The sequence below is a fragment of the Cucumis sativus genome, chromosome 4, assembly GCF_000004075.3.
Source record: "Cucumis sativus cultivar 9930 chromosome 4, Cucumber_9930_V3, whole genome shotgun sequence".
Taxonomy (NCBI): domain Eukaryota; kingdom Viridiplantae; phylum Streptophyta; class Magnoliopsida; order Cucurbitales; family Cucurbitaceae; genus Cucumis; species Cucumis sativus.
In genome coordinates this window covers 8267496-8282662 of record NC_026658.2, presented here as the reverse complement: position 1 = coordinate 8282662, position 15167 = coordinate 8267496, and the positions used below count along the sequence as shown (strand labels likewise).

General features: G+C 32.6%; 2 long non-coding RNA genes across 2 annotated transcripts; one reads left to right on the top strand and one right to left on the bottom strand.

Annotated features, from left to right (window-relative positions):
* Positions 1 to 5455: 5455 nt before the first annotated feature.
* LOC105435215 lies at positions 5456 to 8429 on the bottom strand. Its single transcript, XR_969230.2, has 3 exons — positions 7833 to 8429; positions 7595 to 7716; positions 5456 to 7448 (listed from the first exon to the last, which is right to left on the bottom strand). It is a non-coding gene; the product is annotated as an uncharacterized LOC105435215 (long non-coding RNA).
* On the top strand, positions 8211 to 9382 carry LOC116403194. Its single transcript, XR_004215823.1, has 2 exons — positions 8211 to 8323; positions 8425 to 9382. It is a non-coding gene; the product is annotated as an uncharacterized LOC116403194 (long non-coding RNA).
* Positions 9383 to 15167: the final 5785 nt, after the last annotated feature.

The window sequence follows — 15167 nt, the reverse complement described above, 5'->3', positions numbered from 1 at the left end:
CAGATTTTGTGCATTCCCAACATGATACATTCTTATGTTATGTTGGGAAAGGGGGTTCTCTGTTTATAATCACAATCACTTTAGCCCTTATTTGGGGGTCAAGGTTGCCTTTCACTTCTCCTCCCTCATTTTGTATAAGCGCAAGTATTTCTTTGTCTAAAAGGGTTCAAACTCTCCTACTATTATAATCATTCAACATTCTCTGTAATGATCAATTCTTTATTCCTCTTAGATTTATTAGGTTTTACTTTTAATTGCTGCATATAGTTCTCTTACCTTCGTATAGACAAAAAGGTGTTTCTGAGAGGTTTTTCTTTGATAAGTTAAACGCTTGTATTTTGTTGGATTTGGCCTATGGTTTTGAAAATCTCAAATCAATTGAACGCATTGTCTTGTTTACACATTTGAATTGAAACTTTCCTATACCTATATTATACATATTCTTTCTATTCTTTCCCACAAATGTGTTATACCGACTTATCTATTCTACATAATTTCACGCATGGCTAGCACGATGTTCCCGTTTTCAAGGGATGCCAAAATTACTTTTCACTCATTCTCGTAACTCCATTGACGGATATATTTCCTAAACCGGATCTGCCTGCTCATGCATTTCCTAATCATGTGATAATGTTGAATCTTCCTTTATTATATATATATATTATTGATGTAATTAAGAAGTTGTTATTTAATAGTAATTAAGAAGTTGTTCTTTAATAGAAATATGTACGTTCGTGAAAATGTTCATATATATATAAATGGGTTCAAAATTTGAGGTTACAAAAAATAAAATGAAATAAATAATATAAGGTATTTTTTTTAAAAAAAAATCAAACCCGCGATGCCATATGTAAGCGTCGAGACTTGTATATAAGATCTCCCGACGACTAAAGATGCGAACTCCCAACATCGTATACAGTATCTTCCCGACGCTGCATTTCTTAGTGTCGTAAAGGTTTCTTTTGATACATTTTATCAGAGCACAGTTTTGACAGACATTTTTTTGGGAGATCCTTTTACAACTCTTTTTTCGTATATCTCCCAACGATTGTGTGCGTTGGAAGACCCCTCATTTTTTGTAGTGAATTTGTAACTCGAATACTCTTAATAAAATTTCTCAAAACTGGTTCTCAATGTGGATGTAGACCAAATTAGTCAAACCACTTTATATCCTTGTGTTTTTATTCTCTTATGCTTTGTGTATTTTATGGCTATTGCATTATGCTTGGGTTGTGTTATTAATTAATTTAGTCCATTAATTAATACAAATAATCATGTGCCAGTTTTTATTCAAGAGTTGATTGGGCTGCACTATATACGATCCAAATGAAAAAGTTAATTCCACGTCTTTTACTTCTCTAGATATATTTCACATTCTTTTATAGTAATGCCATTACATATTTGTATAATGATAAAAATTGAAGCATATAGAACAAAGAAAATACCAGATCACTTTCCTTTTTATTGATAGTCGTTTGATATTGTAGTATAGGCTATATATATATATATATATATATATATATATATATATATAAGAAAAGTCCATTACAAAGCATGACCTCTAGCATTTGGGATAGGGAACACCACAGGAGGAAATAATAGCTTTTGCTCGAGCAGATTTCACGTAACCTCCCAAGCTTGGATTCTTCATATACTGACAAAAGCATGGCTGTTGCTCCCTCAGCTTACTGCAACAAGTGGTGGACGGTGGTGCCGTCGATGTCATTGCACCAATGCATGGACTCAGCCCCATGGTGTTGCAAGTTATCGCGTCGGCAACACGAGCTCCAGTTATGAGGGCCGCCATTGCCACCACCAAAGGGGAAGACTTGTGAACCCAAGATTTTTCATTATTTTTCTTCTTTTGATATAGAAATGAGGGATAGGTTTCTATTTGCCGCACCTTCAAAACAACTTTTTATAGCCTCATAAAGTGGAATGTGAGCACCTCACTTCTATACCAACTTCTCTGTTTTGGCTTAAACTTTTCAATAAAATTAATTTCGAGTTGTTAACTTTCAATAAAATTAATTTCGAGTTGTTAACTTTATGATGGTAACATCTATAGTTTGCATTAAATATATGGTTGGTGGTGGTAATAGTGACAAACTCCCAACTTTGTAACAGTGACCAAAAGTTCATATAAAAATTATTTTAAATACAAATAAGTACACAATTATTTTTTGGAGTTGGTAAAAATAACAAAATATATATATATATATATATATATATATATATATATAATAGAATCTTAAATGGTAAAAATAACAAATTTAGAAACAAGTAACCTCTAATAACTCTCTAATAACTCTCTCATGACCTTTTGATAGATTTTTTTATTGTCGATATCATTAATTACAAAAAAAAATGTTATACAATGCTTTTTCTAAATTCTTTTGTCATCTAATATAATTCTTTTATTTTTTCTAACTAGAAAATATTAAAGCTTTTCACCAATATTTGGAAGTTAGGAGGTTGGAAACTTTTACCTTGATTAGTAGCATATGCCTTACATACTGTTTGCAACATTTTCTATATTTTCTTCTAATATTATCAACTAACAACAATTCTAATCGAAGTCGGTATGTACAAGAATTTGTTTTACATTATTGTTTAAATACCTGACATTTGGTTTTTTAATATTTCATAATTCCAGAATTCTATGTTGAATTTGTGCTCCTTAATTCACCAATCTTTGATCTAAATACATGAATCTTAGGATTACACGAATCGAGAGTCCTATTTGTGGATCTAAATGTATGTATTTTCTTGGTTGCATTGCATTAATTTTGGCCTTTATGTTCTTCGTTTGCATTTTAATTAATTGCTTTGCCGGTTGAGTTCACCATGAACAGGATTAAGAAACGTAGAACAAGGGTCGTAACACAACGGAATTTTTTAGAGAATCTGAATGAATGAGTAGAGAATGTGGTAATATTTAAGGTTATGGTTGATGCAGAGTATTGGAGAACAGTCGACCTCTAGAGGGCCAACATCCAATGAGCCTGCAGCAAGAAAAGGAGATTTCTTTAGCTGGGTGAACAATTTCTGTTTCCGACGTAACAAAAATGTCAATAAAGATGATTTATGTTGATGGATTTTCTATGCAAAGGTATAACACCATGTTTCGCTTAAGAAAAATATATCCTTGGAGAGAGTTGATTGATGTTAGTGAAACCCATGAAGTTTGGGTTTCTGCCGACACAAGTTTTAATTTCTGCTTATGCAATTTGTGTGTAGATTATTTCAAAAATAACATGTTACCAACTGAAAACTACGCAAAGTTTAATTCATTTTAATTAAATAAAGAAATAAAATCAATAAAACAATCTAAACAGAAACCAAAATGTTTAGTAAAATATAATAACCAATCACCAAAAAAGTAATTTATTTGGACCAATCATGAGTTTAGGATAAATCTATCAATAGACATGTGGCTCTAAAACATGAAAACAAAAATAAAGTAGCGAAAGCATTGTCACAATAGTTCCAAATGGCACAATCACAATCGTAGATCCTTCTTACCGGCCTTGTCTTTGTTTGAAAAATTGAACAAATACCCAGTAAGAGATCAGTCTAGTAGTTCATAGAGCACACATCAATAGTAAAAGTTATCCACTTAATGCACTACCTATAAGTGGGGATCCTATAGAACACTATACATATAGGGTATATATTAACCTAATAATCAAAGTTAATAGTTGTCATTAGTTCAAACACATCCTAGTTTAGTCATTCTCAATTCAATTCAGTCATAAACATAATATGTAAAATTTATTCAATAACCTCATTCATAACCATCATGTCTCAAGTATCATTGGTGATCAAAATCTCTCAATGATTGTAAAAGAAAGAGAGATGACAATCAACTAGGAACAACACGTTAAAAACTCTCTAGATGGAAGATATCTGAGAATCGAGTAATCATCGTGTGAAGATTTAAATATGTTAAAAGGTATTTTTGAAAATTTCAAAAAGTGAAAATCACGTGTCCTAAGCTTCGTTTTTTTTGACATATAACGTAAATACTTTCAATTTTTTTATTTATGTAAAATTCCCCTTGTAAAATATATATTGTTAATTCACAAATATATTAAAGTGGTTGATACATGATAGATATCTCTCAATAATGATAATCCTACAAACTGTTTATCAATCAATATATGCAAAAACAATTTCGTGTATTATCAGTAATGGACTATTAAAATGGTCTATCAGAAACGTTTGATAGATAAAAAGAAAAATCCTAAAAATAACATAGTTACAAATTATTAAATTTTTTTGATATAGTTTACAAATGTGGCAACGAATTTTGTTACCTAACACTTATGATTAAAAAACATAAAATTAGCAAACAAAATGGTGACAATTTACTTGTTTGACTTTATCATGCATTTAATTATGTTAATTAACATTCATTTATCTGTGTTTCGATGATGATAATTGAACATTGATTAAATTTTGATTAGTGTTTAAAGTTTTAGGCATTAATTAAATTTTGATTAATTGGCAAAAACAGTACAAATTTGATAATGAGACCAAATTTTGAAAAGAAGAGTCTTGGGACAAATGGATATGTGAAATATCTAAATTATCCTTTAGTTTAAAAAAGCTCTAAAATTTTGAAACCCACAATTTCTTCCTCACACAACACATCCATCTGTAGATGAACAAATTGCAACCAATGAATGGAGGGAATCGATCAGATGGAGTGGCGGTGACTTGGGTAGCAACAACCGATATCCATTTGGATGACTTGGACAACAACAACAATTTCCCTAAAGCTAAAGTCTGGGTTTTATGGATTGTGCATCAACGATTTCTACATCTTTCTTTATTGCCAACTTTGTGGCCTCGTCCTCCTCCCATTCCGCTTTCTTGCATTTCCTATTCATTTCTCTCTCCTTCATGTAAAATACCAATGAATTGTATTGAATTTGGTTGCTATTTTCATTGATCAAAATGAATATTTATACAATGCTTGAAGATACAAATATGGTAAAAAATAATTACAAATCAATTTACAACAAATAGAGGGATTATAGGAGTAGATTTTGTAATATGATATTATTTCCTAATATCCCACCTCAAACCAAAGATTCAGAGGGAGTTAGTAGTTATTTCAAAGGTGAAGAAATATGAGAGACAGAAGTAGCTTTGTGAGTATATCAACAAGTTGTTTGTTGGAGGAGATGCGTCGAACAGAGATGTCTTTACGAAGAACTTTTTCCCGAACAAAATGGGAATCAATCTCAATGTGTTTGGTTGACAAAAATGCCATTAGTGGAGAATTGTATTTCGAGACCAAGAAAATACTTTAAAGAACCAAGATCAGATATTTTAAATTCAAGTGCCAATTGGTTTTTTAGAAGAGAAATATAAGAGGAGTCTGGGCCAGTGACAATAGTATCATCAAAACATACATGAGTAAGTAAGTAAGAGAAGATCCAACATGTCAAATGAATAAAGATGGATCAATCTTTGAAGCAACAGAACCCAAAGTAAATAAATAAGAGGTAAAGCATTCAACCAAGCACGAGGGGCTTGTTTGAGGCCATAAAGGCTCTTGTGTAGAAGACACACATGGTTTGGAAATTTTTGTCATGAAAACAAGTAGGTTGAGAGATATATACTGTTTCCTGGAGAACACCATGAAGAGAGGCATTTTTGAGATCTAACTGTGTCAATGACCAATTTTATTGAGCAGCTAGAGCAAGAATAATTCGTATAGTAGGCCTTTTGACAACATAACAAAAGTTTCATCAAAATCAAAACCTTGTACCTAGTGATACCCTTTGGCAACTAGGCGTGCTTTGTGGCGAGCAACTGAGCCATCATGATTATATTTGGTACAAAAGACCTGCTTACAACCAACAATATTCATGGATTGATGGTGAGGGACTAAAGACCAAGTACCTTGTGCTTGAAGAGCATTGAATTCTTCACACATTGCATCTCTCCATTCATGATACTTGGAAGTTTCAGTGTCTGATGTTAGAGTTGGAAGAGTCGTGGTGATCATATGGAATGCCTTTGGTTTAAAAATTCCTGACTTTGCTTGAGTTTGCATGGCATGAGTGTTTTGAGGAGGAATTGGAGCTGGTGCATTGGTGGTGACAGCCTCTATGTTATTTCCTGTATCAACAATAGGTGAAACATGCAAAGACTGACAAGAGGCATTAGTATCCATAAAGGGTGAGTAAGTAATGTCAGGAGTGGGAGGATTAGGAGTAGGAGATTGTATGGGGATAAAGTGTGAGGATGTAGGATGTGGAAGATTGAGTAAGGTGAGTAGTAAGCTGGGATAAAAAAAGGATTGATTTTGTGATGAGGAAGACACTACAAGAAAATGGGCTCTCCCGACGCACACAATCGTCGTGTTTTCCTATGATTTTTCTTGCGTCGGAAAACTCCCGATTTCTTGTAGTGAGAAGTAGTGGTTTGGGCAAAAGGGAAAATTGTTCCATGAAAGATAACGTGGCGTGAAACAATGGTTTGTTTGGTAGATGGATTATAGCAAATATAGCCTTTAAAATTGTGAGGATAGGCTAAGAAAATGTGTTGTATGGTTTTTGGTTCAAGTTTATGTTTGGTGTAGGGTTTAAGGAGAGGATAATATGCACATCCAAAAACTTTTAAATGGTGCAAATCAGGAGTATGACCAAAAAGCATTTCAAACGGTGATAACATTTTAAGTAAGGGGAGGGCATGTGATTAATAAGGAAAATTGCAGTAGAAAAGGCATAAGGCCAAAATTAAAGGGAAAAAGAGGAATGAAAAATTAAAGACATTGCAGTTTCAACAATATGACGATGTTTACGTTCTAAAATGTCGTTTTGTTCAGGTATATAAGGACATGATTTTTTATGATAAATACCTTTGGATTCGAAGACGGATTGTAAGGAATTGTTGCAGAATTCACTACCACCATCTAATCTAAAAACTTTTAATTTTTGAGATATTTGATTTTTAATGAAGGGAATAAATTTTTAAATAATAGATGGAACATTTGATTTATAAGCAATAGGAAAGAGCCAAGTCAATTTGCTAAAATTGTCAATGAAACTAACATAATATCGATTTCCATTGGAAGAAATAATTGGTGAAGGACCCCATACATCGCTATGAACAAGTTCAGGTGGTGTAAGAGAAGTGGACAAAGACATAGGAAAAGGTAATTTTGTTATTTTTGCTTTTAAACAACCAATACAATTGTAAGTTGAAAGAGAAGAAGATATAGATAGACCAAAGCGAGATAAAATTGAACTTAGAATCCTTGGAGCAAGATGACCCAAATGAAAATGCCATAATGATGAATTCTCCTAATTTGCATGAAAATTTAAAATTTTGAAATGCATAGTATATGTGGATAGATGAGAAGTACTGGGAATAAGGTAGAGATCATTGATGCTTTCACCAGTATACAAAGTTCGGCCGGTGACTTTATCCTAAATGAGAAACCAGTCAGTATCAACAATAAAAATGCACTTATTATCAAGGCAAAATTCATGAACAGATAAGAGATTTGCAACAAGTTGCGAAGCATGAAGTATATTTGAAAGATTAAAGGTATGAGAGGGAGTTGAGAGTTTACCACTATCAATATTTCGAATGTTTAAAGGTTGACCATTTTCCACTATGATAGTTTCCTCACCATTATAATGATTGGATAAGATGAGATTTGTCAACTCATTTATCATATGAACGTTACATCCACTGTCAGATAACCAAAAATTATTAGAATTTTCAGCAGAAGATTGAAAATGCAGAGTTTACCGCCATTGTTGCTAATTGAGAGAGTGGATGTTTTCCTTGATAAGAGAAATTCATACCGTTGTAGCAATCGAGGGTGTCATGTCCGAATTTTTTACAAATTTGACAGAATATGCGTCCAACTTGATTAGAATTGGTTTCAGGCCCAAAAATGGGCCCATGAGTGGGGAAAGGTCCAATGAGCCCACAGTGAGAAGAGAAATTGAATGATGGACGGTTTGGGCTGAATGAAGAATTGGGTCGATTTAAGATGTTGGGCTGATTGAAAAATGTTCCTCCATGCGACCCATGTTCACGATAATTTGTCTGGTTTTGAGAACTAAAATGAGGGTTACAGTGTCGTCTTCCTCGTCTGCGGCTACCCTTGGATGAAGGATGGAAATTTTGTGCGGCTTCCATGGTGGTAGGAATGGCTTCGATGGCGGACGATTTTGCTATGGTGAATTCTTCAGAGATGAGAAGGGTGTGAAGTTCTTCAAGGGAGATGGTACCACTTCGAGTTTGGATTGACGTGCGAAAGGTGTTGAAGGTTGCAAGAAGTCCATTTAAGGTATGAACTAAAACCTATTCATCTTCTAGAGCGACAAAGGCGGCAGCAAGCTTCTCGACAAGGACTTTGATTCGAAAAGTATATTGCTCAATTGTTTTCAGATGGAGTTTTCTTTATGGTGTAAAGGGCAGATCGAAGATCAAGAATATTGGATCTGGTGTTGCAGGAGTACCTCTTTTCTAGAGAGAACCACAATGCTTTTGATGAGGTTGTGCCGACTACATGAGCAAGAGCCGAAGGGGATAAGGTTGCGTTGATGAGGGTGATAAAAGCTTGGTCACAAAAGAGCCAACGAAGATGCTCAAGATTTATTTCAAGGATGGTTCCAGCAGATGTTGAAGGTAAAAATTTGGGAGGGCAGGGAAGAGAATTGTCAATGTGACTGTTCACAAGAGATTTTCGGAGAAATTTAATTTGTGGACTTGAACTTGAGTGTTCATGTTGTATCTTTGTTGATTTGATGCGATGCGGTTCAATCTCTAGAATTTGATCATCTGATTCTCTCTCGACTGAATGCCTACGCTTGATTTGGAGGAAGCGGAGCACATGACATTCTTGACGTTTGTTGAACGTCTACGCTTGATTTGGAAAAGCGGAACACGTAATGTGGAAAAGCGGAACACGTAATGTTCTTCAAGTTGGTTGAATGCTTACGCTTGATTTGAGGAAGCGGAACACGTGATGTTCTTGAAGTTGAAGTCTTGGAAGAAAGTTTGTATCTTCAAATGAGCTTCAATCTTCGAGGGTCGACTTCAGGAGTTAGGGAATTTTCTAGTTTTTGGGAGAATTCTCTCTAGACCTTTTGGAGTAAAAAATTTCCAACATCTACAAATGATGAAAATTTCTCTATTTATAGAGTTCACTGGTGGGCTTTATGGGCTTGAACCTGATTGGTCCATGGACCAGACCCATGGGCCCAACCATATGGATTTAGGTTATATTTAATCTTTTGCTTATTTTTGGGCTTAATTGAACCAAAATGATTAACTTAATCCAATGATTAAGATAAAAACATGTGACATTATTAGAATGGTCAATTTATGTTTTTCAATTCTTTAATTTGGGACACATGTGAATTTTAATTAGTCCCAAATTTAATTATTTGTACTTTTCATGATTAACTTAATAAATCATGTGGCAATTTGTGATTGGTCTTAAAATTTTTATTCAAGAGTGACCAAGCAGAGAATGTGCTTTGAGGAATTGAGGAGACTTGGTATTTCCAGATAGCGTAGTTTGTGAAGTCTAATCGAAGGTGTACAAGATTGCACATATTTTATAGTAAGAAGAGAGTTGAGGTAGGAATAGGTTAATTTTCTAGTGATGATTCTGTGGGAAGAGGATTGGTAGGAGTTTCTGTAGAGATGAGATCAGATTGGGTGCTGGAGGTAGCCATTGAAGAAGAAGGAGAAGAAGAAGAAAAAAATATTTTGAGGTATGCTCAGATAGCATGTAAAATATCAATGAATTGTATTGAATTTGCTTGTTGTTTTAATTGATCAGAATGAATATTTATACAATGTTTGATGATACAAATATGGTAAAGAATAATTATAAATCAATTTACAATAAATAGTTGGATTGTAGGAGTAGATTTTGTAATCTAATATTATTTCCTAATACTCCATCCTTCATCTTCACAAGGGTGCGAGAGATCTTCGAGCAGGTCAGTTGAATCAATTGGATTACACTTCATTTCTTGCTGGACTCGACCATGATCAATAACCCCATGTGATTTTTCTTTTTCATCTGGGTGTTCCTTCTTTTTGTTTGCTTTTTTCTTTTATGGGTTTTGTTTGTTTGGTCATATATTTTACCTATCTGTTTTAGATTCAATCGAAGATTTGATCTGATTGGTACATGGGACTATCCATTTTGTGTATTTCTATTATACATTGTTTTGTTTCATGTTGATCCGTTCAATTAATGGTGATTTAGCAGTGTTTTGGATTTGATGTATCTCATTTGGATGTGTTCTTAACGTGTACCGGAAGATTGGTGTTTTAGTTGGGAGAAAATCTAGCAATTTGGATATGGTTAGTTGTTAGGCTGAGCAAACTATTACTTCGAGATGATGACTTATCATAATCAAACTTTTCTTAGATCACTCTATAATTGCTGATTTTCTCTTGATATTGTTACAAGTAAATAGTTTCTTAGACTATATATCAAAACTCTCAACATTCTTTGCTGCTTTCATTTTACTGTTGAAGATTTATTATACACAGAAGAATGATGGTGGATGGGATTGGTATTCGGAGGAAATGCTGAAAAGCATCAATAACTTTTCATTCAAATTCACAAAACTTAGATTAACCAACAAACCTACATGATAGGAGAAGAAAAAACAGTGAATGTCCTATTTGAATTAGAATTAAGCATAAGTCAATACTCAATACTTTAGGAAATGAAACAAACAAATAAGTTGGAAAAAAAGAGGTGGGGAGAAAAAATAAGAAGATTAAACTGAGCTGAAAATGGAACAATTTTTTTTAAAAAAAAGATCCCAACTTCTAATTCAATCACATATTCCACCAACATCATCATTTTTCTCAATTTTTTTCTGTTCACCATTTTTTTTTTTTTTTTGCATTCCTTCTTTATGAATATTAATGAAAACTTCTGTCGAAAAAGGAAGAAAGGAGCTTCAACAAGTAGCAACACTAATGGACTGAAAATTATCCAATTGTTCCAAGGCCCACATATAGTTGGTGATTTTGTACTTGCTCAAAGATATTAAATTCTATCCTTCAACTTCAACTTTCTATAACTAATATAGAAAGTACTTTGATTCACAATTCATAGAGTAGAAGGACCAGAAGAAGCAAGTTATGGGTCGTCTAGTTTCTGTAAATTTTCCTAGTTGATTAGCAACTGCTGCACTCAAGTATTTTTCCATAAAATAGTGCATAGTTGAAGAAGCAAATAAGAGATGAAGAAGCAAACCATTAATTTGTGAACTTTTTGAGTGGTTCATTTTATATGTTTTCTCCATTGATGAAACCCATCATAGTCTCATAACCATATAGTAAGATATTTTATTTTATTTTATTTTATTTTATTGGTAGATTTCTCCAAACTTCCTTCCCTTTTTTAATTCCACTTTCACAAAGGCTCCCAGAAGCTTTGATCCTTTATTAGATAAGGAAGTTCTTGTGATGGAAAGGTGAAGATTATTTGAGTTTTGATGTGGAGTGTGTGGAAGATAAAGACTCTTCAAACATCTCCATAATATATTTGAGTAGTGTAAATGCTTTATTCTTCTTGTTCTTGCGTTTATATCTACATAAATTCAAAATACATCCAACACTAATATTAGTGATATTGTCTATTGCTATCCATTAAGATTTTGATTATGTTAGATTATCATACATGCGATTCCTCCATGCATGGAGAAATGTTAATTAAGCTTACAGTAAATTCTCTCTCAATTTTGATAAACAGACTGGAGATGAAAACACAAATTTGAAGCATATTGAAGCATGGAGAGAAAATATCCACGCTCTCTCTTTTATTTATAGTTTAGCTTTTTATATTATAAGTTTAAGCTTGCGGATACACCATTTCATTTGGAACAAAAGCCTAACAAAAGGACAACAGCAGGATTCTATAGTTCTAGCAGGTGGGTATAGGAACGCGACAAGAAGTAGCAATCTTTTTAGCATTGGGAGATTCTAAATAAGGCTTAAATACAGGACTTTTGAGGTATGCACAAAAGCATGGCTCTTGCTCCTTCAATTTCTCACAACATTCAGCTGTTGGCGGCACTGACGATTCCAATGCCGGAAGACATGGTCTCATCTCCATAGGATTACAATTCACTGCATCTGCCAGTCCAGCTCCGGTGATGAGCGCCACCACCATCACCATTGCCATCACAGGCACCGATAGGCAAAGACTTGTTGAAATCGAAACTTTCTTCATTTTCTTGGTGATTTCGAAAGAATTGTGATATTTGTGTATAAGTGATAAAGAAAAAGAAAAGAATGGTTTAATTTATAGGGTTGTAAAATTGGAAGATGTTCACAAATCACAAAATATGAGCATCTGTGTATAAGCATCTGATCTGTTACGAGTGCAGCCAAATCTATAACAACATTTACCTTATATAAACCTTATATAAAGGAAACTGAAGCCCTACTAAGTGCTTAAAGCTTGCTAGCTCTCACACTTAATGCTCCCATTCAATAAATTCAGCATTTTTTTGTGGTTCAAGTAAATGATGAAACATGTGAAAGGATATAAAATTAAGGGTAATAGAGTATTTTACGATTCTATATGTAAACAAAAAGGAAGGGAAAAAAAATTAAAATATATGGATATGGATATGGATGCTTAAAATTTGATCAAACTAATGTTGGCTAAACAATATGACCATCATAATGATGAGAATAAGGACATCTACATCTCTATCAATGTAAATTATATCACACAATGGATACTGTACTATATTTATTGGATAGGGGTAAAAGTATTTTAAGAAACAAGTGTTTAAATCGTAGACAAAGTCTCAATTGCATAAAATTAGTCCAAACTTTGCGTGTCAATTGTGCACTCGGTCTACAATTTAACCCCTTTCGTTTTAGAGAGATTGTGAGAATGACAAAATAGTAGATAACAACTTGGAAAATAGCAAAACCAAAAAATATTTTGATTTATAGCAAAACCGCGTGAAATAGATATTTTTTGACCCGTTTTCGGCCGATTTTACCCTTTCATAGATGGAAATTCTTTTTTTCTCAGATACGTGTATTCGTGTAGGTTAAAATAATAGAATATAAACCAGAATTCTGAACAGAGTGCATTTGCAAATCATTCCATTTCATATAAATATTTATTTTCATAATTGATATCATTTAATCAACATCTCCTAGATTCATGCCTCCAATTTATATAAGGTTTTGGGATTTGTAGGTTTCAAATCAAATAATTAATATTTTTTTATTAATAGATATTTAATTCATAATCATTTTACTATCCATAAAATGTTTGATAATATAATTTACTCATGAGATCTGGTTAATACTTAGTAACTTTTTATTATATCATACAGATACACAAGTTTTAATATTTTTATTATATATATAGTAATAAATTTCTTTTTATTATTTGATTTTGAAAGTTTAGTTGAAAGATATCCAAAATTAAATTTAAAATTGTATCATTCCCTAAACTTTTGCATTCGATATAATAACAACTTCATATTAAGATTGCATCCCCTATAATTATGCATGTAACCATCATTTCATAGAACGGTTCATTTAATATAATTATAAATTGACATTATTTTAGGAGAATAAATCAATTATCACGATATTTGTGGATGAATTTTTTTTGTTTAAACTAATGATATGGATGTTAAACGCATTGCCATTAGGCGGGACTAAAATCATTTTATTGTAGAATCGTTAAATGAGGTATATTTTCCGTAAGTGTTATTTAAAAATTGATTTGAAACCACCAAAATACTAAAAATTTGATTTTAAATGTCAATATCCAAAAAAAAAATTGTGAAAATGCTGTGATTTTTATCTGAAATTATTTAATTGTACAAATTTATATGTACAATATATAGTTTTTTTTTATCAAAATTTTATTTTGAAGTACAACCATTTTGAAATTATTTAAAGTTTGATTTGAAACCACCGAAATATTAAAAATGTGCAGTTTTTACCTATTTTGTTACATGTATAACTAAAATACATTAAGATAAAGAGGTTTTGGTTATCTAATTTACATACACTTACCTTCTTCCCTTTTTCTATATTTGTTTGTCTCTTTCTATTATTCATGGAGTGCTCACTATCTTTACTTGCCTCTTTTGTGGATGATTTTGATTCGTCCTTTCTTGTGGTATCTGCCTGCTGCTTCATCTATAGCATCTTCTTCCTTTTTATCTTCCAGACTCTCAGTCTTTTCTTGTTCACCCTATTTTGATTATTAAATTAGACAAGTTTGTTCATGTTTATTAATTCGATTACAACAAGTTGCAACATTTACCTGGTCTTCAACCTCTTCTTCACTTTCTTCTACACGTTTCGCTCTCTTTATTCGACTTAACGAAACCTACCAAGCGAACAAATTTAAAAAATCTCTACATATACTTTATTAGAAAATAGGAGAACATAAATGTTAATAAGCATATTTACCATGCTTTTTATTCTTAGCTTTTTATGTATAGTTGGCTCTTCCCTTGGAGGGTCCTTCATCTCTCTCTTATTGGATGATTGTGGAAGTTCTTTTAAATCATATGTAGGAGGGCACGATTAACAAAAAAAAAAAAAAAAATTGTAGTGGATGAGTCTTGAACCCAAAATCTCTGCATTTTAAAGGGGGCACAACCACTATACCAAAAATAGAATACTATAAAATAATGCATTTTGTAAATTATATTGTAATTTGACACTACAAAACTAATATTAAAATATAAAAATCGATAATGTGAGGGGGGCACATGCCCCTGGCCCCTTAATAGATTTGCCCATGAGTTATGTTATATCATGTAATGAACCATACACTAAGTTATAAGAATGTACAACTTTATTATACTTGAAAAAATACTTGAAAAATATATATGAATACCTCGTCTGAAGAGCTTGAAAGAGTTTGGACACCTGTTGACAATGGTATTTTTGAACCAGTGTATCCAGAAGACCGTAATTTATCACTTCTTCACTTTTCTCCTTGACCCTTCTTCGTCCTTATATTTAGATTTTCTACAATTTATAAAATAATGAACATTTAAGACATAAACAAATAATACAGAACAAGCCCTTTTTTTTGCTCCTAAAATGGAGGACATAACTGTTGTACGTTTTATTTTATGATAATAATAAAAACAAAC